The sequence below is a fragment of the Prinia subflava genome, chromosome 10 (assembly GCF_021018805.1).
Source record: "Prinia subflava isolate CZ2003 ecotype Zambia chromosome 10, Cam_Psub_1.2, whole genome shotgun sequence".
Taxonomy (NCBI): Eukaryota; Metazoa; Chordata; class Aves; order Passeriformes; family Cisticolidae; genus Prinia; species Prinia subflava.
In genome coordinates, this window is record NC_086256.1 from 13,081,662 (window position 1) to 13,105,313 (window position 23,652).

Sequence of the window (23,652 nt, forward strand, 5' to 3'; positions counted from 1 at the left end):
TGCTGTTTTGCTTGTGCTAAAATTACCTGCAGTAGTAGTTACTTTGCATTAAAGCTTAGGGTGCATAAAGCTGAATGGGATTTATGTAAATAACTGTATGAATATGTATCCCACCTTTTACTAGTGCTAATTTCAATGAACTGTATTTGAGAGGGAATTATATTAATATATACAACTGATAGGAAATTTGCACATTAATTTTACTGTCAACAAAAATTCTGATGAAAGCAAATTAAACTGACATAGCCATATAGAGAAGCAACAGGAAGAGAAAACCAAAAGGTGAAACTGGGTACCTACATGGTGCAATGCAAATTTGTGGTTTATTCTTCAGTAATATTCAGTGCTTGCATATGCATAAAATTCTGCCATTCCTGTGTTAATGCATACGGGGTTATCACTTTGCTTTCCAAGCGTGCCATAAAAGCTTAAGTGTCTTGTTTTAATGATATATTAAAGGTAATACTATGATTTACCAGATATAATACAAAAAGATCATATTTTGGTGCTGAGTAGTCAACAAACAGCAGCTCACAGTGAGGTGAAGAATAGCATCTTAATTAATTATGGAATACATTTTATTATTTATAATTAGCAGTAGTACTAAGCAGTCAATCGATGTTCCTCAGAACAGGAGCATGGTACTAATGTCATTCTTTGACTGCAGTGTTTTTAGGAAGGCGTAGCCATACCTTCAATCAGATTCAAGTCTATTTGTCAAAAACATTGAGGTCTGTCAAAAGTAAATGATCATTTAATTAAAGAAAAAAAGGGTGGAATATCTTTGATCCCTATACTTAGTGATATTAATTCGCCATGCTGCAGGTGTTTGTAATATATAACAAATCATTACCGAAGCAGAGGCTTTTATAGGCGGTTTCGGTGAAGGAAAATGACTGCTCTTTACAACTGCCAGAGTTACACCTGGCAATGGAACACAAGCACAACAAAATGTGAACTGGAAGATGCAAGCCTGGAAACAAGTCTGGGTCTCCTCTGCATGCGCTGCTCGCGTCAGCTGAGATGGATTGCAGAGCAGAGCCGCTGTGCAAAGTGGAGGGGACGGGGGGGACTGAATTTGCTGCTGTGTCTAGGCTCTCTGACCAGTGATCCATGAGGCATCTCTGGTGTCTGCTCCAGAGGGAGCCAATCACGTAACTTGCACCATTTCAATGGCAATCAGCAACAAGAGGAAAAAAATAATCTTATAAAAAAAGATAAGGTACCAAGTCCTAGTGTTAAACCACATAACAAAATCAAAGCAAGTATAACCAATCAACCGAGGTTAAAGCACTTCCAGACTGGCATGAGGAGCCGATGGGTAGGACCAGATAACTGTATGTAAAGCACAACTAACATTGCCTTGATTAAAGCTACCAATTGAAAACTCTAAATGAAAAATTAATTAATTTGGTCTAACAGAATAACACATATTGAGACACAGGGGAAACAGCAAAAGGGAACTGAGATATGCAAGTTTGGAAGCAAATATGGCTCTCATGCCCCGTCTTTTGGTAAGGGAAACTTGAAAGTTGCAATCATGAGGTGAGGAAGTCCCAGTGGGAGGTTCTTTTCTGTTCATGATTGATTGTGAGCACCTTGTCCTTTCCTGTTCATAACCTATTACCATATCTCTCAACTTGATTATTATGACTGTGGACCAGGTTTTCATGTAGGCAATGTATAGAATTTCTGCAACTTGACTCCTAAAGAGAAACATGGAAAGAATTTAAGCCGTTAAGTTTGAAGACTACTCTGCTTAAATGCTGCCTACCTGGGGAAGATGTCTCTGTTCAACAGGCACTTCCATGTTTTCTATATCAAATTTTCCTGCAGCTGTAATACTCATCATGCCAAATACTTCTTCAGTCAAGATAAACCAGACTAAGGAGCTCTGCACCTATGTTATTGCTAAGGTTCTGTGTAAAACAAAGCTGAGCAGTTAAAGGTGGTAGTCAAACTCTAAGAGCATCTGACACCCATGAATGCAGTTAGTCTGCCACTAAACCCAGCAGCAGTCATCCCTTTCTTTTAAAGGTGTAGCTTTATTCTACAACTACCAGTTAGAGACTTGTCCAGTGTATGAAACAGGGTCAGTTCTCTGCTCTGCTTGAAATGCACATTTCTCGCCAGCTAAACAATTCTCTAACCCACAGCCTGACTGGAGATGGAAATATTCTCCACTTCTCCTGTTGAAGTCCTGCACCAGGCAGAAAATGATTCATGATTCACTGGGCTAGAAAGTGAGAACACCAGAGGGAACATGGCTCTGTAGCTTAATGATTTGGGCAATCAGCTGAAATGGGGAGACCTCAGTTCTGGTCGGTGGTCCAAGAATTTGATGTATTTTATCCCATAACTTCTTAAGAACATAAATTTAACCTTACCCCCAATGTAGGCATCTAAGTTTTTATGGGCTTGTAAAGCTATGCACATATCCCCAAATCTTGGTCTGTTCCATCAAGAGTATGGATTTTAACAGTGCAGATTAAGTGAGGTGTTTGGGTAAGAAGAGAAAAGCCTTCATGGAGTCATATTTGTAAATGCCATGATTTGCCTTTGCAAATTCTTTGTTTATCTTTTTAGCATTACCTTTCATTTTGTGATACAGAAGCAATAGAAGAGTGGCTAGAAAGCTAGGTAATAAGATACTTAAAAGCACTATGTAATAAATATAAGTTCTTAGAACAGAGTCCAGATGCAATTGGAATTTGATAAAGCAAATTATTGCCATTCTTTTATATTTAGCAGGAGGGTTGCAAGAGGTAAGAAGAGATGGTGAGAATATGCTGAGACCACCACACATGCCAGTCTGAGTCATGGAGTACTTTTCTCACTGCAAATTAGAGACTAAGCAAAGTCACTGCAAATTGTATAATATAGTTGTGTAAGGGGGAGGAGGAGAAGGAGCTCCCTGCCTGTCAGGCAAAATTGCATTTATTTTAAATAGAAAAATCTATTTAATTTCTTAGCAGTCTCTTGGGCTTTTCTCCTTAAAAAAAACTAAAACAAAACATTTTTTGCTGCCCAAATGCAGAACGTGTGCCTATACAGATACAGCAGTTGGAGAAAAGGGAACCTAGAATGTCCAAACCTATTTGGAGAATTGGGACCTCATGACATATCTCTTCCCCCAAAAGCTCAGCACTGCAGTTCCTTTCCTGGTATGATCATTTAAGCTTCAGTGCTGAGCTTTTCATATGAAAACAGGGAATTGTACTCATTTCTTTTTAAATGTGTCCTGCTACAGCTCATTCTTGAAAACTCTTTGGCCTTTGTAAATGCCTGCAGCATAAAACTGTAAACTTTTCTCCAATATACATCTAAAATACCTGAATTTCTTCAGTAACATTGAGCTCCACTGCTCCCCCAAACACTCAGAGATTAGAGAGGTAACTGCAAAATACCGCATAAAAAGCTGGATCTAAATTCACTGGCAAAAATCATATTGGTCTCTTTTAATTTATTAATGTGAGACAAAAATTCTGTTTGAGAATACAAGTTAATATGGCATACACATGCTTTTGTTTCATACTGCATTTTCTCTGAACAAGGTTGTTTCTGATATTACTTAATTAAACAAAATTAAATTAATTTCTAAGAAACAAGAAAAAATAGCTTTGTTGAATAAAATGATCTTCATTTTCTTGAAGCTATTTAAATTAAAAACATGCGTCTCTACAGTTGGAAAAAAACCATCCATGGTTAAAATGTTTGAAGCCCATCAATCTCTTTAACCACACAGCTAATGTGTTCCTTCTGTTTTCTTTGAATGAAATCACCATGAGTGGTTAGATGTTGATTTAACATAAAGCAAGTGGAAATGGGTGTTTCCTTAGTCATGTGTAGAATTTATTTTTAAAAACAATTAGCAAGTGTTATGAGTAAGTCAATGATTTTGTCATTTCTTAAATAATGATATAGATTATGAGTCATTAAAATTGATTACTGAAGTAAACTATGCAAAATGCAAATTCATATTACTTTTATTTGTTAGGAACAGCTGCAGAATTCTCTTACTTTATTGATGTCTTTCATTATTTTTTCCCCACAAGTGACACTAAAATCAATTACTTAGTTTAAAAGACCGGTAATTTTCAAGATATATTTCCAAGCTTTTAAGGCAATACATTGGATATTTCCAATTATGGGTTGTATCATTCACAGCTTATTTATATAAATTTGCCTGCAAAATTAGTTGGGGATTTTCCTAAATAAAACAAGCAAAATTTTCTCTTTTCTGTTTTATGTTGAAATGGTAAAACCATTCAATGGTTTGTTACTTTTCCATGGGAAAAAAAATTAAGTCTTTACATCATAGCAATTAAACTGTGTCTTTGTATCAGTGCACCAATTTTAGCTGATGTTAATGCATACATGTATTTACTACCTCTTCTGTCAGTCTTTGCCAACATTACATCTAATTACAGGTTCATTGATACGTTATTCACAAGAGCACAGACAGATAAGAGGAAATGTCAGTCACTAGTATTTAAAGTTCAGTCATAAAACTCCAGTAATAAAAAATAGGCTGCATAAAATCTGTGTAAACCATTAGTCATAGGGGAACTGATACTTAGGGCAATACAAAATATTATTTATCAAGGTATTGAAACATTTTAAATTAACCTTTTTATGAATAGGCAGATATAAAATGCAATTCTATGACCAAAAAAAAAAAAAAAAAAAAAAAAAAAAAAAAAAAAAAAAAAAGGTAAAGCAGCCTATAAGATCATATTACAGACATCATAATTTGGCCAATTTTTTGCCACAAGTTAAATCATCTTTCTCGGATGCATCTCTCTCAAGTACACAGCTGACAGTTCAATCTTTTCCAGTTGTTACTTACTGCACATAGTCCCTGAAAATGCTAATTGGTACACAATTGTTGCGATTATTTTTAAAATTACTATGGATTTGCTTTTAGTTTGTCAAGGACATAATCCAGTAGATTCATGAAAGTAACTGGAGAGTAATACATATAGAATATACACCTTAACATGAAATATTACAAATTTAATGTTAGTTAAAGAATGAGGATAAAATATTGCAAATTATTTTGATATGAATATAACATTTCTTCTTGTGTTTTCAAGCTAGATATTTTGCACTGTTGAAGCAAAGCAAGATTTTAAGAAAAATCTACTTGTCTGTACTTCTTTGTGGAGTCTGTATGGAATCAGATTCATATTTTATAGGGATATGTCAAAAAGCAAATAGTAGGAAGTCATAATGGTGGAAAGGAACTTGATTTGTTGTAATTCCTTCTTACATATTAATATTCAAATCTGGCAGTAATTGTGACTGAGTAAAAACTAAAGGATCAGATTTTAAGTATGTCATGCGTACATGTGTGTACAATTTGTCTTTTAAAGAAACATATGCTGATTCATGTGAAGTAAAATTAATCATTTGAATAATAGTATTATACTTGCCAAAACAATATACACCTCTGCCAGGTATTCTTATATCTTAATGCAGTTTTAATGAGAATTAATGGAAACATGTGTTTTCGAAACAAATGCTAAAAGGTCTCTGCATTTCTAGCAATTGTTTAAAACTCAGTTTTACAGCTTGCCATTGTAAAAGAGTTGTAAAACTCCGTCTCTGCATGTAGAAAGAAATATGATTCCAGAAGTTTTTGATGAAAAGAGGGAAAATGAACTTCAGTCCTACATTTGAATCCACATAGGTGAATTCACTTTGACTTCTGCAAATATTAGCACAAAGCCTAGTTCTGCAGTTCTTTTCAATCTTTTTGTGGGTAGAAAAAAATTAGAGAACCCAACAGACTTTTTTTGTTGCAAACAGAAGAACTTCTCTCTCTCATGTCCTCTCAAAGGAAAACCATCAACCCCAGATAATTCTTGTATTATCGACAGTTTTCTGGCTAAATCCTGTTCTCATCAACTAAGCAAAAGTCTGTTAGCTCAGGGCTATCACTGCTATCTGCAATCACATGAAAGAGAAAGAGAGAAAGAGAGAAAGAGGGAAAGAGAGAGAGAAAGAGAGAAAGAGAAAGAAAGAAAGAAAAAGAAAGAAAGAAAGAAAAAGAAAGAAAGAAAGAAAGAAAGAAAGAAAGAAAGAAAGAAAGAAAGAAAGAAAGAAAGAAAGAAAGAAAGAAAGAAAGAAAGAAAGAAAGAAAGAAAGAAAGAAAGAAAGAAAGAAAGAAAGAAAGAAAGAAAGAAAGAAAGAAAGAAAGAAAGAAAGAAAGAAAGAAAGAAAGAAAGAAAGAAAGAAAGAAAGAGTAGGACTTGTTAATGACAATTTAAAACTGGTAAAATCATAGCAAGTCAATATGTTTATATTTCTATGACCTTCTTTTAAAGCATGTTTCTGTAACAGATGCATCCAATCCTTTCAATGAAAATCAGTTTCTCATAAAATACATTAAAATGCCTGTATAATTTAATTCCATTAGAAATGCATAAGGGGTTATTTAGGGTTTATACAGGTGTTTAGAAGGATAGCAAGAAAGGACAATTTGCTGTATTAGGAATACACAAAGACTCTGCTCTTTTGCTGTATGTTGCTCTTACAGAAACCCATACTTTTAACTATATATAGTAGGTACAAAACTATTACATAGACAGATGATTGTCTTTCCATTCTGTCTGAGGCAGATTTAACCCAGTTGAAATCAGTTTCAGGAAGGTGCACTGCTCACTATGGCAGAACTCCTCCTTTGGTCTGAAAAGCTTGAGATTGTTCTTCCACTCCCCAGTCCCCTGGGCAGACACACTGAACTGAGGAAGGTCAGCATGGCTATGGCATGTCCATATTTCAGCAACTTCTAGATATTCACCCCCAAGACTATTGCCAGCACTGCTGAAAGTTTAATGTGGTTTTGAAGAGCCCTGGGCCAGCTCTGTGGTTCTCACTACTCCAGATTGCAAGGTCTTCCGAATCCAGTCTCCTTTTAACATCATGTTTTTCTTAATACATGCTACAGTTTCTAAATACTAATTGCACAGGTATGCAGAGACTTCAAAACGATTAAGTAAAAAAATAAATCATTACCCTTAACAAAGGTAATGATCCTGCCTCTCTGGTGTGGCGTAGGTGTTGTACTCTGGATTGGCAATGTGCTTTGGACCTAAAACAGTGGATCAGGCCCCAAGTGGTCCTGCCTGGTACATGAGATTTTGTGAGTGGAGGCAGTTGAGCGGATTTCATTTCAGTGCTGCAGCGAGGGAGGGGATGGCGAAAATCCCCAAACAAGGGGAGGGGGCAGTTATCAGGTCAAGTCTGAGCTGCTTTGGCCGCGGCTGTCGCTCCCTCTGGTCACCGCAGCCCCGGGCGGGCGCGGAGCGTGGGATGCGCGCCCGGCCCTCGCCCCCCGCTGGCACCGGCCCTCGCTAATGCCCAGCTGCTTCTCCCTGACCTTGAGAGCTGGGAACTGCCCGTGTAGCACATCCTGAAAGGTCAGAGCGGATCCTCACTGTTTTGCATCCCTACAGAGGGGAAATCCAAACCCTACGATCCCAGACCTGGTTTCCAAGAGCAGATTTTTGGGAGAATGCAACAACGCTACTAGACTGCGTTTTGCATCCGAGCACAGCAGTGAGTCAACTGAGTATCCTTTAAATCGTTTCCAAGTGCTGTTTACCCTGCCCTGACATGTTTTCCCTAACGCATCGCTGTGCCTCGGCGCGCCGTCCCTGCCGGGCAGAAGCCGGGCCATGTCAGTGCGAGGGAGCGAAGGAAAGGACCGACGGAGCCCTGAAGGCGCTGGGGTGCCGGGCCCCCTCGTCCTCCCGCCCTGTCTCGCTGCTCGCCCAGCCGGTGAACGATGTTTGGGTGATGCCGGGGAAGGGGAGGGGAGGAACAGGCGCTGCGGTGCGGAGAGCCGGCCCGGCGCGGCGAGCCCAGCCGGCCGAGCAGCTCGGCTCGGGCCCGCGCTCAGGCGGGGTGCGCGGCAGCGCTGCGCGCTCGGGTACGGGCGCCAAGGTGCGGCGGGGACGCCTCCGGCCGGCCGGCCTGCGCGCCTGCAGCCGCCGGGCGGGCAGAGGGAGGGGTGGCGGCAGGCCCCAGGCCCCGGGCCCGGCCAGCGCCGGGGCCCGAGGCGCCGGGCAGGGGCGCCCAGCGGCTCCGCGGCGGCGGGCGAGCGGCTCCGCGGCGCTGCGCGCCCCTCGGCATCCGCGGCGGCGGCGCGGGCAGCGCCAGCGCGGGGCCGGTCTGCGCGGCCTCCGCTGCCGAGCGGCCGCTGTACAGCCTTCGGCCCCCCCACCAAATGAATGAAGGGCGGGGGGACTGAAAAAGACAGGAAGGGAGAGATTTTTGTCCTTCGCCGATGCCGCTCTACGTGATAATATGTTTATATGATTAGCTGAGCCCAGGGGTGGGAGCGCAGGGAGAAGGGGTGGAGATTGGAGGGGGAGGAGGCTGGAGGTGACTCCAGTTCAGAGCCGGCGGAGAGTCCGTGTCAGGACTTGGCGCTCCCCAGCCGCAGACGGAGCGGTGCACGAGCACGGAGAGGCTGCCATACATTCATTGGGATTTTTTTTTTTTTTTCTGGTGTGTATGTATTGCGTTTTTCCCATTACCGCGCGCGTTACTCGCTCAGCGCCCGGCGCCCGATCTCCCGTCGTTGGCGGGGCAGCAGCACAGGGAGGAAGAGGAGAAAATCCGAGGAGGGGTCGGCCCCGCACTCCGCCAGAGGCCAGAATGTCATCCCGGGAGATGTGAATCCGGTCGGTGCGAGCGACAGAGACACGGAGGAGGGGGTCCATTGTAACATTCGAGTTGTTCCCCGCTGCCCCAGCTGCTGGCATCGCCTCCTGATCGTTTCACAGAAAGGACTCCCGAGGCTGGGCACACACACTGCACTGCGCCCGTCCTCCTCTCCATTTCGGCTTCTTTTTTTTTTTTTTCCTTTTTTTTTTTTTTTTTTTTAATTGAATTTATTTCTTGTGTGCGTGCTTGCGGGAGCCTGGCTACATCGCTCGTTTGCTGCGGAGCGCAGTGTGGGGAACTGCAGGAAAATGTTGACTTAGACCCAGAAGACCCTCCCGGCCGGCTGCGTGGAGAAGAAGCCGCCCCTGCTCTGCGCTGCCCCAGCCCTCCGAGCCGCAGCGCCGCTGCCGCCGCTCCCGCCCCAGCCCACCGCCCGCCCGCTCCCGCGCCGCCGCCGGGGCCCCGGACTAACTCCGTCGCGATCTCCCGCAGCCCTGCGCTCGGCGGGCTCACCCGCTCCGCGGCTCCCGCCGGGCACGCAGACCCCGGCCCGCCTTCGGCTCCCCGACAGAGGTAAGCGGAGCTCCGCGCCGCAGCCGCGCCGCGCGTTCCTGCCGGCGCCTGCTCCCTGACTTCTGGACGTTCCCCCGCCGAGCCGCCGGCAGGGATGCACTTACTTTAGGCTCTGCCTCGCCGCCGGCGGAGCGATGCGGCGCCCTGCGAGCCCGCGGCGCCGCGCACGGCCGCGCTCCGCCCGCGCGGAACGGTCGCGCTCCACCGCGCCCTGCGGAGCGACCCGCGGCAGCCGCGCCGGCCCCGCGCCCCGCCCGCCGCCGCCGCTGGCCCCGCCGCCGCTGGCCCCGCCGCCGCTGGCCCCGCCGCCGCTGGCCCCGCCGCCGCGGGCCGGGGGCCGGGGCCGCCCGCACGGCAGGCCCGGGGCTCCGCGGCTCGCCCCGCGCAGCGCGCAAAGTTGCATCCGTTCGCTAAATAATTACCTGTTGCGGGTTTATTTGTGTAACTCTGCCGAGCGCCCGGCTCCCAGCCCGTGCGAGGTGGGGGGTGGCTGTGGAAAGGGGAGTAAATTACCTTTTGTCGGTTGTGGGGTGAGAACAGTGAGAACAACTTTTTTTTTTCCTTTTTTTTTTTTTTTTTTTTTTTTTTTTTTTTTTTTTTTTTCCTTTCTCTTTATTTCTATTTATTTTCACATGTAGAAATCTGGGGCCATCTGGAGACAGAAAACAGTGTGTCATGAGGCACCGTTGCTGTGTCTGGCTCTAAAAATAACATCTTGTTGTTAGTCTGCGCCGGCCCTGCTGGGATTTGAGCGCGGTTTGTCAGAAAGTAAAGAGCTCTGCTGGTGCTCAGGTGTGTTTTCTTTGCCCAGAACTGCCCCTGTGCGCGACGGAAGGAATCCTGCGGAACAAATGTTCTGCTGTTTGGCTTCCTCAGACGCCCCGGCTCCCTCCTTTTGTTGCTTGCCACGAAAAGAGGTGCCATTTCGCATCATTCTGCAGAAATTGTTTGAATTAATGCAAGTGTGAATTCTTACCGTTTGAAGGAGGGTATTAGCATATCAAAGGTTTCTTAGCTCCGGCTCAATTGAGAAAACTTCAGCCTGTCTTCCATTTGCTTCCAAGAAGAGGCCCAAAGGGCAGTGGGAATTGTAAAGGGGTAAAATGGGGAGGTGGATTTGGGTTATGTTCCTGAACTTCTGCTGTTTTGCAATTATGCGAGTGAAAAACAAGGTCCCTCCGCTGCAGAGCCCTTGCGAGCTCTCGGACAATTACACTCTATTGATTAAATGGTTTGTCCCGAGCAAAAAAAGTGACCTTTTATGACAGGCACTGTGGCGTGTTTCTGATTCCTCCTCTCCGGGAGGGGGATTTAGAAAGCCCTTTCTCCCGCGCTCACGCTCTGGCTATGGCCTACACGGCTCTGTGTGGAGGGATGAATGGGGAAGACCTTCTAATTACTTCAGAAAACAAATGAAATCTTGTAATAAAAGACCTCTCGGTTCCAGGCCTTTGAAACAAATATGCTTCCTTCCTTAATGGGTGGGTAGGCTGGAATAATAGATATTTTTATGGAGAGTTTTAAAAGAAGTTTTGATCACCACCGGCCATATGCTTCCATTTCCTTTTCATTCTAGAAAAAGTGAAAATGAGTAATTCTTGTAATCGCATTTAATCAGTGATACTGTGTTTACTAAGATAACCTAATTTGTGGTTAGTATTACCCTATAATAAATAATTTGAAACCAGCTCTGGCAGGAGTGCTCTTTTGGTGGCTGTGTAGAACATTTATCTCATTGCAAGTTGTTTTACGAGACTACATGTTCATAGTTTTTTATTCTTTTGCTACTATTTTCTTGGGTTTGAAAGGGGATGTGGCCTGGCCTACCATTTTATTACCTTTGCAAATCAATAGTCATAATCCAGTAACCCAAAAGCCAAGCAAAATCCAGTTTCCATCAATATGTTGGGACCTTTTCCAGGGACCAGATGTTTCTTGGGAACTGTATTCTGGTTTATATCTCTGGCAAAAAAACCCAACTTCCTAAATTTTCCTTGCCTATTGCTTCTTTCCAAACCTTTTACTTGAATGATACAGATACCAAAACACATATTTTGTGTTTTTGAAAAGTTGGTTTAAGTCGTTGATATGTAGCATTTGGTCTGTTGTTTGGGGGGGCTTGTTTGTTTGCTTGTTTGTTTCATTTTTTTTTTCTTCTGGTTCACCATTTGGGGGCTGTTTCTTTTACTGCCAAGAAAGTGATGTGCCTTTAAAGTAGGATATTCAATTTCAGGCTTCAATTTCCTTTCATGTAATGAAGGAGCTGAGTATATATTGTATGTCTTGGTGAAAAACACTGCAGTTGATCAAGTAATTTATATAGATCCTGTTATTCTTTTATGGACACGGCTGTTTGGGCATTTTGTAAATAGATGTATTTAGTGGTCCTAAAATTACATAATTACTTTCAGGTAATTTCCAGCAGTTTATTTACCTAATGTCTTGAGCTGTCTGAAGTAGTATCTTTTGGTGGTGTAAAAGGAACATATTGATGTAATTGCCATTATCACACTTAAGTTGCTGTTAACTAGTCTGCTTTGAATGCAGAGGGCTATAAAGAAAGCGCATTATCCTTTCAGCTATTAGGGATAATCTAAAAATTGTCTTGGAAATGTTGCACTTTGGTTTGCGTGATGGCAACCCCAAATTCGACAAATCTTTAAAGGTAAAAAAGTAGTAAAAAGAAGATTTTCAACATCCAGATGAGAAAATTGGACCACTTAGAGAAAAATTAATGTGCTGCAGCAGCACTTCAGCTGCCATTTTCAATCACTGTGGGTTACTACGTGTTGGCAACAGTAAAAAAGCAAAGACGTTCAGATAGCTCAGGGAGCTGGTAGTTGGGGGAATCAGGATGTTGAATCATGTGGGGTAGAACAAACCAATTACTTCAGGTTTTGACTTGAGAATTTCCAGTAAACATTTTTTTTCTGGCTTTTGGCTCCCCTGCTCATTAATAGACCAACATCAAAGCAGGCAACCAAACTTCCAAATGTTATAAAAACGAATGTAAAGATACAGATCTCACATGTAGTCTTGCAAGTCTTAATTTAAAACAAGCAGTTGGAGTTTTTATTGCTGCAATTTTCACAATCAGCAGAGACATTAACACCAGGCTTCTGGGTGTTTCCCGTCTTAAAATGAGCAAGAGGAAAGCTTAAAAAAAACCAAAGTGTGCTTAGTTGGTTCTTATTTGATCACTTCAGAAGCTTTCTCAATGTTTTATTTATCTCTTACCACTTTTAATGCGTAAAGTCAGGAAAGGGGGTTACTCAGGAATCCTAGTCTCTAGTAAGGGAGCACCTTACTAAAATTAAATAAGCCAGGTAGTATACTCCTAGGAGTTTGTAGTCTTTAGGGTTAATAGTATGTAATAATACAGTTGGTTTTATTCTGGAAATGTGATATGTAGACATGATATTTTGATGAATAGATATTTTTTAAATGAGAGTAGTTGTGATGAAGAAAATTTGCTACAGTTTTGAATTACAGCTTTTTAAAAAAGTCCATAATTTTCACTTAGGGGTTTTGGAGAGAGAAGTCTCTAGTTGGGCAAAGTTTTATTTGAAATACATTTCTAGTGTGTCATAAATTCATGTAAATCATAATAACCATAGAGTAGAAAGAACTGTTTGATATCCCAAGAGCACAGAAACACAATCGTAAATTTTTACTGAAATTTGGACTAAAAGTTTATGTATTTCCAAGGCCTTGCTCATGCTGTGTCCACCTGAAATGTTGACATACCTGTAAGAAGACACTGTTACCTTGTAGTATGGCTCCTGCTGGGGATTGCGCCATGCCTAATATTAATGGCAAATAACTCACCAGCAACACTTCATATCAAAAAATGCCCTATGATTCCTCTGCGTTTCCACTAAGGAATATCTGTGGATGACTGACTGTAGAGGAACTGGAAGTACCAAATAGTGATTTTTCCGTAGTCAGGTGCAGGTGCAGAAGTTAAACTGCGTGTGGGGTGTGATGGAAGTCGTGTCCATGCACAGGCAGACAGGCAGTCAGTGATGAGCCAAGGGGGTTCAGAGCACAGGCCAGTGACATTTGTAGTCAGTCTTGTTACTTGGAGATGTCATGGTAAACAGACTCTTTAAAAGCATTTTGTACAATTGATGTTTGTGATGTACAAAAGTGATTTCAAATTGCAAGAAATTCACCTCCTTAAGTATTTATGTGCAGCTTTTAAACATAAAAGCTGTCTATTATTTTAAAAAACATCCTCTGTTTGAAATAGGTAAAAAATTTAAACCATCGTGGTTGTAATTGGATGCCAAGAGAACTGGAAAAACAACAACCTATTTTAAGGCCGTTCTCGATACTCTTAACAATTGTGTTTAATATTTAAATAGTTTTCAAACATAGCTGCATTTTATTTCCAACAATTTTTAAAATAAAAGTAGCAAGTGGCTCTGGATTATTGGTAACTTGTAATTTAATTTGAATATATACCTGATGTATTTCTAGTCCTTATGTAGCAAATGTGATTCCTTTTAACATTCTTCATTTAAAAGGTGAAAAATGGCAGGCTTAGAGCCCTCTTCAATAGATAATTTTCTAGGAGTTCATGTTTCTTTCAGCCTGTAATATACGAGATGTTTCTACTGCATGGACTGTGAAGATTGTGTCGCTTAATATCAGCAATTTAGTTACAGAAATACAGTTGCTTAGTGAGTGCTGCGCTCTGACAGCATTCTCCAGATGCAAACTGATAGTTAAGTAGAAATTGATTCCAAAAGGGGGAAGGAAAAAAGTCTTCAAAATCAGAATCCTAGCATCTCCAGGTTATGGATTGTTACAATAAATGGAGCATTTTATGGTTTTTAAAAGAATATGTAATATGCATATGCCATTAATTCTTTCTTTCTGATTTTCATGAGGTACTGTAATGATTCAACCAACTCTGGCTTGCCATTTACCCAAATTATTTAGAAACGTGGGATAGTAAAAAGCATTGCAGCCTGACTGAAGCAAGCACAGTGCTCAACACCTGCAGGTAGAGTGCAGTCTCTAGCAAAATGCTGTTGGCTGTTACCCTGGCACAAAGCAAGCCTAAATACTGTTTTCTTAATTACAACAAAAATCCTTTTTTATGAGTAAGATACTCCAGGTTTGGGGAATGTTTTGTGTGTTGTCTGCTAAGTAAAATCCCATCACACTTGTATATGTTCATTCAATTATCAGAGCAGCTAGGAAGAGGAAAAAAAATCAATTTACCCTGAAAAGCACCCGAAATAAGATTACCTTGGCTAGTAGGAACTTGCCAGCACTGTCTAAATTGCTTAGTATTATCAAATGTTGCCATTTTTCATGTTCAGTAAGAAGGATATTGACTATTCTACATGTTCAGGTCTGCTATTTGTCTATTTCTTTATAAAGTATAAGCATGTCTTATTTTTATTCCTACAGTAGCAGTTACAGATAAATCGGAGGATCTAACAATAACTTTATAAAATAGATGGAATAATACCATTCACTGGAGAAATAGTATTTACTTGAGATAAGTGATAACAGCTAGTTTTTTCACTTGTTGTTCTTGTAACAGACAAATGTAAATACCTTGGCAGACATTTCAGAGTGAAAGGCAAGAGATAAAATATAATTACTTTTCTGGGTGGCTCTGACGATGCCCATGTTCTTGTCTGTAATACAAAAAAAAAAATCTTTGCTCATCACCTCAGAATATGAAGGCCATTGTTACTTCTCAATATAAAAACATTTTCTGATTTTTAATGTTGACCTCAGTATTCATCATTGGCTTCTCTGTGTAAGCTGGAATCCTTATAGCCATGAATTCTAGTTGCTGTTATCCAACAGAGCATTTAATAGAGCACCTAATGGACTCTGCTGCTGTGTTTTTCTTGAATGCATAGCATCTTGCTTCATTCAGTCACCAAAACTAACTTTGCTACAAGGACAGGCAACACGACAAGTTAGAATCAATGGACCATTTGTAGGTCACAAAGTCAGTTTACTGGAATTTCAGAGGAAACTGGTTGAAAAGAGAGGACAAATGTCACTTTGAATAGAGATGTTTAAATCAGACTTCTGCCTTAGGGTAAAATTTGGGTCTGTTGTAGCCTAGATGTAATGTCTCCCTCTACAGAGCACAGCATTAATCATGGCTTGACAAGTGATCATGGGCTGAGAAAAATAGGGCCTGTCTTGGTTGTGTGGTTATTTTTTTTTCTAATCTTAATCTCTTAGGAGCACATTATAAACACTAACATTTACACAAAAAGATTTAAGTATCACTATCTGTGTTTCAGTAGTGAGAGTAGCTAGCTTCAGAGGAAATCTAGTTAGAGCTAATAAGTAGCTACTTGTATTTCTTACATAGATGCAGTATTAGGAATGTTTTCCTTTTAATGTAATGCAGGGTTTTTTTGTTGTAAGAAATTTATTTTATGCCATTTCTTCACACAAATATGGTATAGCCTTGGTCTTGTTCCTTGGTGTACTAAATAACTCTCAAATCTTTTTTCTTTATCATTGTTTTACAATGTGTTTATCACCCAAGAAAGAGACTTCCTTTTGCAAAATGGGCAATACAGGGAAAAGGGGGAGCAGTTTTTCTAAAATGTAACACAGATGAGTGTTTTTTTACTATGTTTATATGTTAATGATGTGTTACTTGATTGCAATGGGCTACAAAAGCTGGAATGAAATAACATTGAATGGAGAGTGCTGTTTAAGATCCCGAGTTCTGATACCATACAAATTGTGTTTAAGGGATGTCTTGATTCATAGATAGGTGTGGGAGTGTTCATATCTTTTATGGTAAAGAAGGGAATTTTCCCATTTCTTGGGCTTCTCTGCTGCTTCCTGTGATGGGGACAGTGTGGGAGCAGGCGAGCACTGGGCGTGCACCACTGCTAGAGAGGTGCAGCTCCTTCCTGCATGGTTACATTTGTGTCTGTAACTGCTGGAAAAATAGAGAATATCAGCAAAGTCGCAGCAAAATGATTTATCACTGGAGAATTACGCTTTAAAAATTAGAGCACTTGTGTTTATCCAGTTGTCTGTGGCTGTGATAAAATCCCCAGTCTCTCGTTCAGGTTGGGCTGCTGCTTTCCTTTGTGCCCTCTGTTGGTATTTTCCCATCAGTCGACACCTCACAGCGATTACTGCTCTGAATCCAGATGACAGAATAATAACGCCGATTACTGTTAAAAGTTGTTTCTGGCTGCTGGGGAGGGGATGACCGACCTTGTTCCCGACTATCAGACTGGCTCTGCTGTTGATGGGCTCGGGTGTGTGCAGAGAGAGAGCCTTAGTGTGAAATCAGTGCTGCAGTGGTGGAGAGGGATCACATGCCAGAAGGAGACTTTAATTCACTTTTCCATATATTCTCTTGCAGTATCGTGTTTGTAATTTTGTACAGCATTGCAGTCTACGCCGGGTGAGCGGTGTTCAGAAACAATTCCCTCGCAGTAGGCAGTGTTGTTTCTAAATAAAGTGACATTTTAAGAAAATATTTCTGAGAACAAGTTCTACTCTTGACTCTGCATCTCTGGCAAATTCCCGATGCCTGTGTTGATGGTAGGCAGAATTCTTTTCATCTGATCCAGGCATCCTTTCATTAGATTATTACACTATTTTTTTTGACTTTTTCAGTGTGAAGTGACCAATTTGGAAAAACCTGCTTTCCCAGAATGAATGATGATTGCATCTTCATTTTGAACAAAATGAGTGTTCTACAGAAGACCAATTCATAACTATTTTGTTGGCAGTGTCTCCAGCAGCTTTTATTTACTTCAGTCTAATAAGTGTTTCTTAAACGAAGACTGTCAATTGGTGAGGCTGATTCTTGTGTAAATCAGTATAAAGTGCTTAAAGGAGGGAAAGTGCCTCGGCAGTGGTGTATTCCTGGCTGAGCTTCTGTGCCAGGAAAACGGGTTGAGGCTGGGAGTTGTTATGAAGAGAGAGGGGAGGTGCAGGCTGACATAATTTGAAATTGAGAAGAAATCCTTTTGCCCTTCAGGCAGCAATCTTACCCGTGCTTGAATAGAGCATCATCCCTCCAAAAAGTTGTTGGCTTCTTCTATTTTTTTTTTCCTGCTTTCTTTATTTCCTCATTTGAGCAGGTGTATAATGGTATCTCATAGTAACTGGTTGATGAGTCAACTGTTAAAGATATTCCATCAGCAAAGAAGAGCTCTATATGCAGCAGTCTCATCATCTTGAAGTGAAGACCCAAAATTTGTCGTATGTTTATCCTATGTAATGACTTCAGCCGTACTGAAATATCAGGAGTATTTTTCCCTTGTGTTGTGTGTTGGGTTTTTTTGGTTTTTGTTTGTTTTTGTTGGGTTGTTTGGTTTTTTTGGTTCAAGTTTTTTTTTTTTTTTTTAAGCTAATATTGAAGTGAGATTTCAAATGCTCTGCAAGGGAAACAAAACCACAGGCATACATTCGTTCTCGCTGCGTGAGAAGAGAAATTAATGTTGCCTGATGGCATCCCCGTTTTTTGAGAGTGTGCAAAAGGTTAGATAGGATGAAGGCTTAATTACGATGTGCTTAATATTTATAGCTTCATTCACTGAAGCTTTGTCCCATTTGCATTGAAGGGATTTTTATCTGGAAAGCTCATGCCATTACAGCAAACAAACTTGAGACATTTTAAGGTAAGGGTAATGTAGTTTGGGAGAAAAGCAGTTTACTTCCAGTGGGATGAAAACTGCATTGTTACTTCATGATTTGATTTAAATTGATAGGGATTTTTTTTAAATATAATTTAATTTTCAAGATAACTTACTATTCAATTCAATTGCTTTTTAAACTTTGCTGGAGTGCATGTGTAATTGTATCCAAAAACGACATTAGGTTTCTCCTCCCAGCAGTAAATAGAATGAAAGGATGCTGCTGTTTGGTTGGTTTCAGTTAGACAAATGCATCAGATAGGATGAACTTGTTTTACTGTTTGGGGTGGTCTTTCATTTTTGTTTAGTTCTGGATAAGCAGAACAATTTTTAAATTTTCATATTTCTTTTCCTTCTTCTTTCTCTTTTATTTTTTTCTGCACTGAAAGCATTTAGATGACTTTGGAAAAAGAAATGTGTGTACTTGATATAGGAAAGACTAAAGCTGAATGTTTAACTTTTCCAAGGAGACAAGAAGAGACACAGAGCTGGAAAAAAAGAGGAGAATGTTTTCTGTGTTACCTCCTTATGCTGGATAACATCGGAGAAGGATTTCTGGGGGAGTTTCTTTAAAATGATGACTGATTATTTGGTTTCCTATGCCGGCTGTTGCCCACATTTTTCACATATTTTTGCTCATTCTTATTATTACCTGCAGAGGGAGCTTGTATATGAGATAATCAGAGTAATCAAAGCATTCAGGGCTGAATTGTTTCCAGTAAGTACAATTTCATTTCACAGAGCCTTCTCTGTTATGCAGAGCAGAAAGGCTCTGCAAGACAGCTTTTTAAAAGGCTGTCCATCAGTAACAGCAAATCACAGTGGGCAAAGATTATAAAACATCAATAAGCACAAGCCAACTTAAAAAAAAATACTTCATATTTCAAACAAGTGCCTTTTTATCAGAAGTTTAAAAAGGAGATGAGGAAAACAATTCTTGCCGGTCGAGGTGCAAGAGGACAGTTTTGGTATTCTGTGTGACAGGAAGCAGATTTTTGTTGCATAAACTGTCTTCTCAGATTCTAAAAATGTCATGTCAGCATGAGAGAGACAGCAGAGCACTTTCAGGTCTTCGACACATCTCGTGCAGGGTAGTGTGGTAGCCAAAAGGCAGTAGGTAAGTATTCTCTATTTATGCAAGCAATGTTATGGATCATAATCAAGGAGACTGCTAATGAAAGGCTAACTCTTAATTTTACTTTTTCTCTATTTAAAATATAAAGAGGTGAATGATTTTCATCCAAATTGATGAATTGATACAGTCGGGGACTAAAGCAAGCAAACAACTGTAAAGATTTCTGTCTTAAGCTTTAATAGATGCTGACAACAAAGAGCAAGGAATGTCTTAACCTAAGTTTGTTTGTAAATTGTAGCTTATAAACTAGCTTGAAGAATCAGATATTTGTATTTTAGGTACTGATATTTCCTTAACTTAGCACAACAAAAGAAATCATCTGGTGTATTGCAGGCATTATAATTTGTATTGTAGTTATCTGGATGATAAAAATGTGTGATCCTTCAAAAAGTTAAGACTTTGGAGAAGAAAATAATTCATCTGTAATACAGTTTCAGTTGCTGAGCAAGAAACATAATAGATGGTACTTATATGAATTCTGTACTATTTATCTCTGGAAAAATGGTGGCAATCATTTTACTTTAAAATATTTCAGAAAATTTAAAGATGATTTGCTATAATATTGTTAGGAAATCAAGCAGTATGTATGCACACTCCCTAAAACAGAAACAGCTTTCTGTAATATGCTATCCTGTAATAAATCTGTGGCGTAAATTGGTCGAAGAGTTGATTTGTTTTTTTTCTGTTTTGTTAGTTTAAATGAACAGAACTTTAAACTTCGTATAAATTCAGCCTAATACAGTCTTAGGGGTTTAGTATGAATTCTCTTTTAAACACCAGGAAAGATTTACCATATCTAAAAGAGTAGTAACTCTGTGTCAATTTATTATTTATACTGGCTAATCCTTTCTAATGTGAAAAGTCAGCTTGTTATTGTAACACCAAATGGCCCTCTAAGTAGGGAAACAGTTAAGTAGATCTCCTGTAATAGGTTGTTGTCTAATAAAGAGATTTATGGTATTGGCAAGGGCTATTGTATAGGTATTACCCTCTCACAGCATGATCATGTATTATCTTAACAACTCAGTGCCACATTTATGTTGAGCATTTTCATAACAGGGTAAGAATATTAGCCACAGCAATTACACCCCAATAGGATTATAATGGTAAGATTTACAGAAAATATATAAATTGTGTCTTTCATGGAGATTTTGGTAGGTGCTAGGAGTTTGAAAGTTGTACCATCCTTTTTGCATGGGAAAATACTGATGTGTGAGTCATGCTGGAGAAAGAGAGGTTTGTTAATTTAATCTTGTTGAGGAATTGTGGAGAGGCAAGGACATAATCTTTCTTTACACAGTCTGTCTTTTTCTTTCCTGGTGAGGTAGGGATCTTTCAGAAGTTCCACTCAGTGGAGGTTGCTGTACAATATGAAAATCAAGACGTATATGTAACTTCAGTTCTGTTGTGAGGATAATGCAGCTGTGATTAAGATACATTTTTAACAGCCTTGTATTTTGAAGGTAGAACAATGGTAATTTAAATGCTACATTGGAAGAGCCTACTTGAATAAAATAATGTAATTTTTTTTTGTTTTAGCTGTAGCGTAACACATTTTCTCTTTCACTAGTGCCAGGTTTTTATGGTGATAAGAAACTTAGATAATTTTTTAAATTACTGCAAGCAACAAAAGTGACAATAATGTCATACTTGTACAATTTTCATGTAAGTGACATTCAAGCTGTTCCTTAATTCTTAAAATTTTCCATCTGTTTTTTAAAAAAACAAAAAAGTGAGACATTAATATTCACTTACTTGGCAGAAGCAATGTTCCAGTCACATTTAATAAAACTAAATTATGTTTTGTCAATAAAAAACACTTATGGAGACTAATTGAACAAATACATTAGGTTATAGTCATTTATGAATAACTGCATTGAGTAGCACAGCAGTCTGCATGGCAGAATGTGATGAAACAGCCACACGTTTTAAGATGATATCTTGAGCTATAATTCAGTAAATACTGAAATAATGAGCGATTAAACAAACAAAATACCTTTCATTCCCTGATTTCCTGCACCTAAATTAGAATAAGGTAATTCCAAATAAAAAAATTTATAGTTAGCAATTCTTATTGTGTAAGAAACTTCCAGTATGTGTTCCATACATTGTAGACATGCAGTGGTAGTATTGGTTAAATTTGTGAAGACACAACATTTCCTGGATGCTTTGGATTATTTCTGTGTGTAAGAGTTTCTATAGAAAGATTCTGTACCCATCTGTTCTAAATTGTTATTGATCATCAGAGGAAAGATGTACGTGTTTCTTTTGACATGATATATTCCACTTCTGAAAATGTGCTAGGACAAGTTGCCCATGGATTTAAGTCTGGGGTTTTTTTTGTGGTTTACTGGAAAATAACTGGGGCCTCAAAGCTGCTTTAAAGTGAATACTCAAAACTTCATTATTTCTCTAATCATGGTAGCAATGTATGGCTTCATCTGTGACCAGTAGCTCTTGCATGTTGTATCTAACGCAAAATTCTGGAACTTTGTCTTTAGTTTAGTGTTCAGAAGAAGAATAACATTCGCTATTTTAGATGAACTCCTGTAGGTTCTTAGGTTAGCTTCACATTTCATTCATTTTGAACTGTGGAAAGCGACCGTATCTTTTGTCTGTAAGTAAAAAGAAGACACAAAAGGATGAATGTTACCCCCAGTGAATGTGGAGCTCCAGCCGATTTAGGAGCGTGAACTGTGACTGCATTGTGGAGGGCAGCGCTTGGCTTGTTATTCCCAAGCTAAGAAAAAAACAGTGTTTAGAATAAAAGGGTGAATAATGCATAAAAATTCAGTAAGAGGTAAAGCATTTTATCCCTGCTTTGATACTACAATTATTTATAATTAATTTAAAAAGTATTAAAATAGATTGCAAAGGCTTTGTTTTACATGTATTTATCATTTAAAAAGTTGTCTAATGTTTTAGAATGCAATTTCTACATTTGGAAGAGGAAAATATATGCAGAAATATTCTTACCAAATTGTTAGCCTTATGTGCTCCCCTGAAACATATTCGGAATGTGTATATATAACTGTGAGATAGATTAACCATTTTTCTTTTTGTACAAATGCCATAATGAATGGCCACATAAAATCAGTATTCTTCTGTTTGCAAGACAACAAATCAAAGCACAAATCCACACTGTAGTCATTTTACTTGTAGCGTGCATAGAAATGAAGCCACACTAAGTCATACTTAACTGCCCACAGACAACTAACCCTGAAGAAGGGGCAAGTCGTCTTCTTCTTCTGTCTTTTATTATTATTTATATCTCTTTGTCTGTTTGGAACAGCCGTGCTGTTATGACTAATAAAGCTTTTGTATTTGGCAAATGGGATACAACTAATCAGCAGTTCTTGGCACATGACTGAAAAATCTGCCGAGCAGAGCACATAAAACCAATATAACCTTTCAAGTATACCTGTGAATAAAATTCTTCCTTATGCTTCTGTCACCTGTACAGAATTCACATATCCTTCCTATATCTTCACTTCTAATGGTATTACAGTGTTTTTTGGTTAGTGGCAGGATGAGCAAGTACTGCTTGAACAGATTTTAACGTGAAAAAAACAAATATAGGAATATGGGGACTAACAGTGAAGTCAGCATCTTTCTGCTATCTAATTAGTTGAACCAATTTAAAATTTTGGTTTATTTTAATTTTATTTAGCTTAATATCCCCCCAGCATGTGATTTATCACTAAGATTCTGTAGTCAGTAAATTTCTTAGTTCTTAGATATTTTCCACAGAAAATCATTCAATACATGAAACAATTATTTAAAACATTTTTTTTTGTTCAATACAATTTTACATATAAAGAAAAAGTTACTGAAGTCCTAATGATAATTGAAGCAGACCCAAATAAATGAAAATGTTTTAGTAGGTCTGCTGGAAGATGTCCAGTAATTTATTTCTGTTTGTATTTTAAATAGATACATAATAACCAATGCACCAAATAAAGCTGCAGCATTAAAGATTATTAAAACTAATTGGTAAGGGTTTATGAAAAATACGTGGGGCAGTAAGAAAATTTGCTGCTCTTTCAGTGCTGTGGTGAAGCAGTTTGCACAACTGTGTTCACAACCTCTGCAAAGCTGAGGCATAGGACTACTATATCCTTAATTACAGCCATTATTTAAGTTACCTAAAAGAAATCTGCTCAGATCTTGTGCATATATGAAGTATTGGCTGCTGCTGTGCTAGCTGGATAAGTGTGCTGCGTGGGTTTTGTGGGGCTCACAGATGCTATAAAGCTCCTTTTTGTACTCTGACATTCACTCAAGCTCATATGACCATTGAACAAGTTGTGGTTTTACTGCAGGTGAAACACTGAATGCCAATGTACACAAGAGATTTCCACCCCTTCCCACCCTCCTCAAGAGGAAAAAAAAAAAAAGGGAACAGCTTTATTACTGTAGGTTTGTGACTTGTATCTCTCTGGTGGCATGGGCTGTGACATCCTGGGTGCTCTGGTGGTCTCTGCCATGGCTGCCACTCGGGTCTGGGAAAGTATGATTCCTTCTGTCCAACAGGTCCACAATCTTGGCTTTATTCTCTCAGTTGCTTCATGATAAAATGAGGGTGTAATTAGGACTAATTTAGCTAATCAT

The 23,652-nt window shown here is 39.5% G+C and overlaps 1 protein-coding gene across 11 annotated transcripts in view; it reads left to right on the plus strand.

Annotated features, from left to right (window-relative positions):
- ADGRL2 (adhesion G protein-coupled receptor L2) overlaps positions 1–23,652 on the plus strand; it is a 174,819-nt gene that overhangs the window by 9,897 nt on the left and 141,270 nt on the right. For 9 of the 11 annotated variants that reach the window (XM_063407358.1, XM_063407364.1, XM_063407361.1 and 6 more), the window contains exon 1: positions 9,113–9,249. The exons of 1 other annotated variant lie outside the window; for it this stretch is intronic. The gene's annotated coding sequence lies outside the window, so the exon portion shown is untranslated. Of the gene's footprint in view, positions 1–7,676; positions 7,786–9,112; positions 9,250–23,652 lie in introns of those variants that run through there. One more of the 11 variants, XM_063407359.1, reaches the window with a different exon arrangement.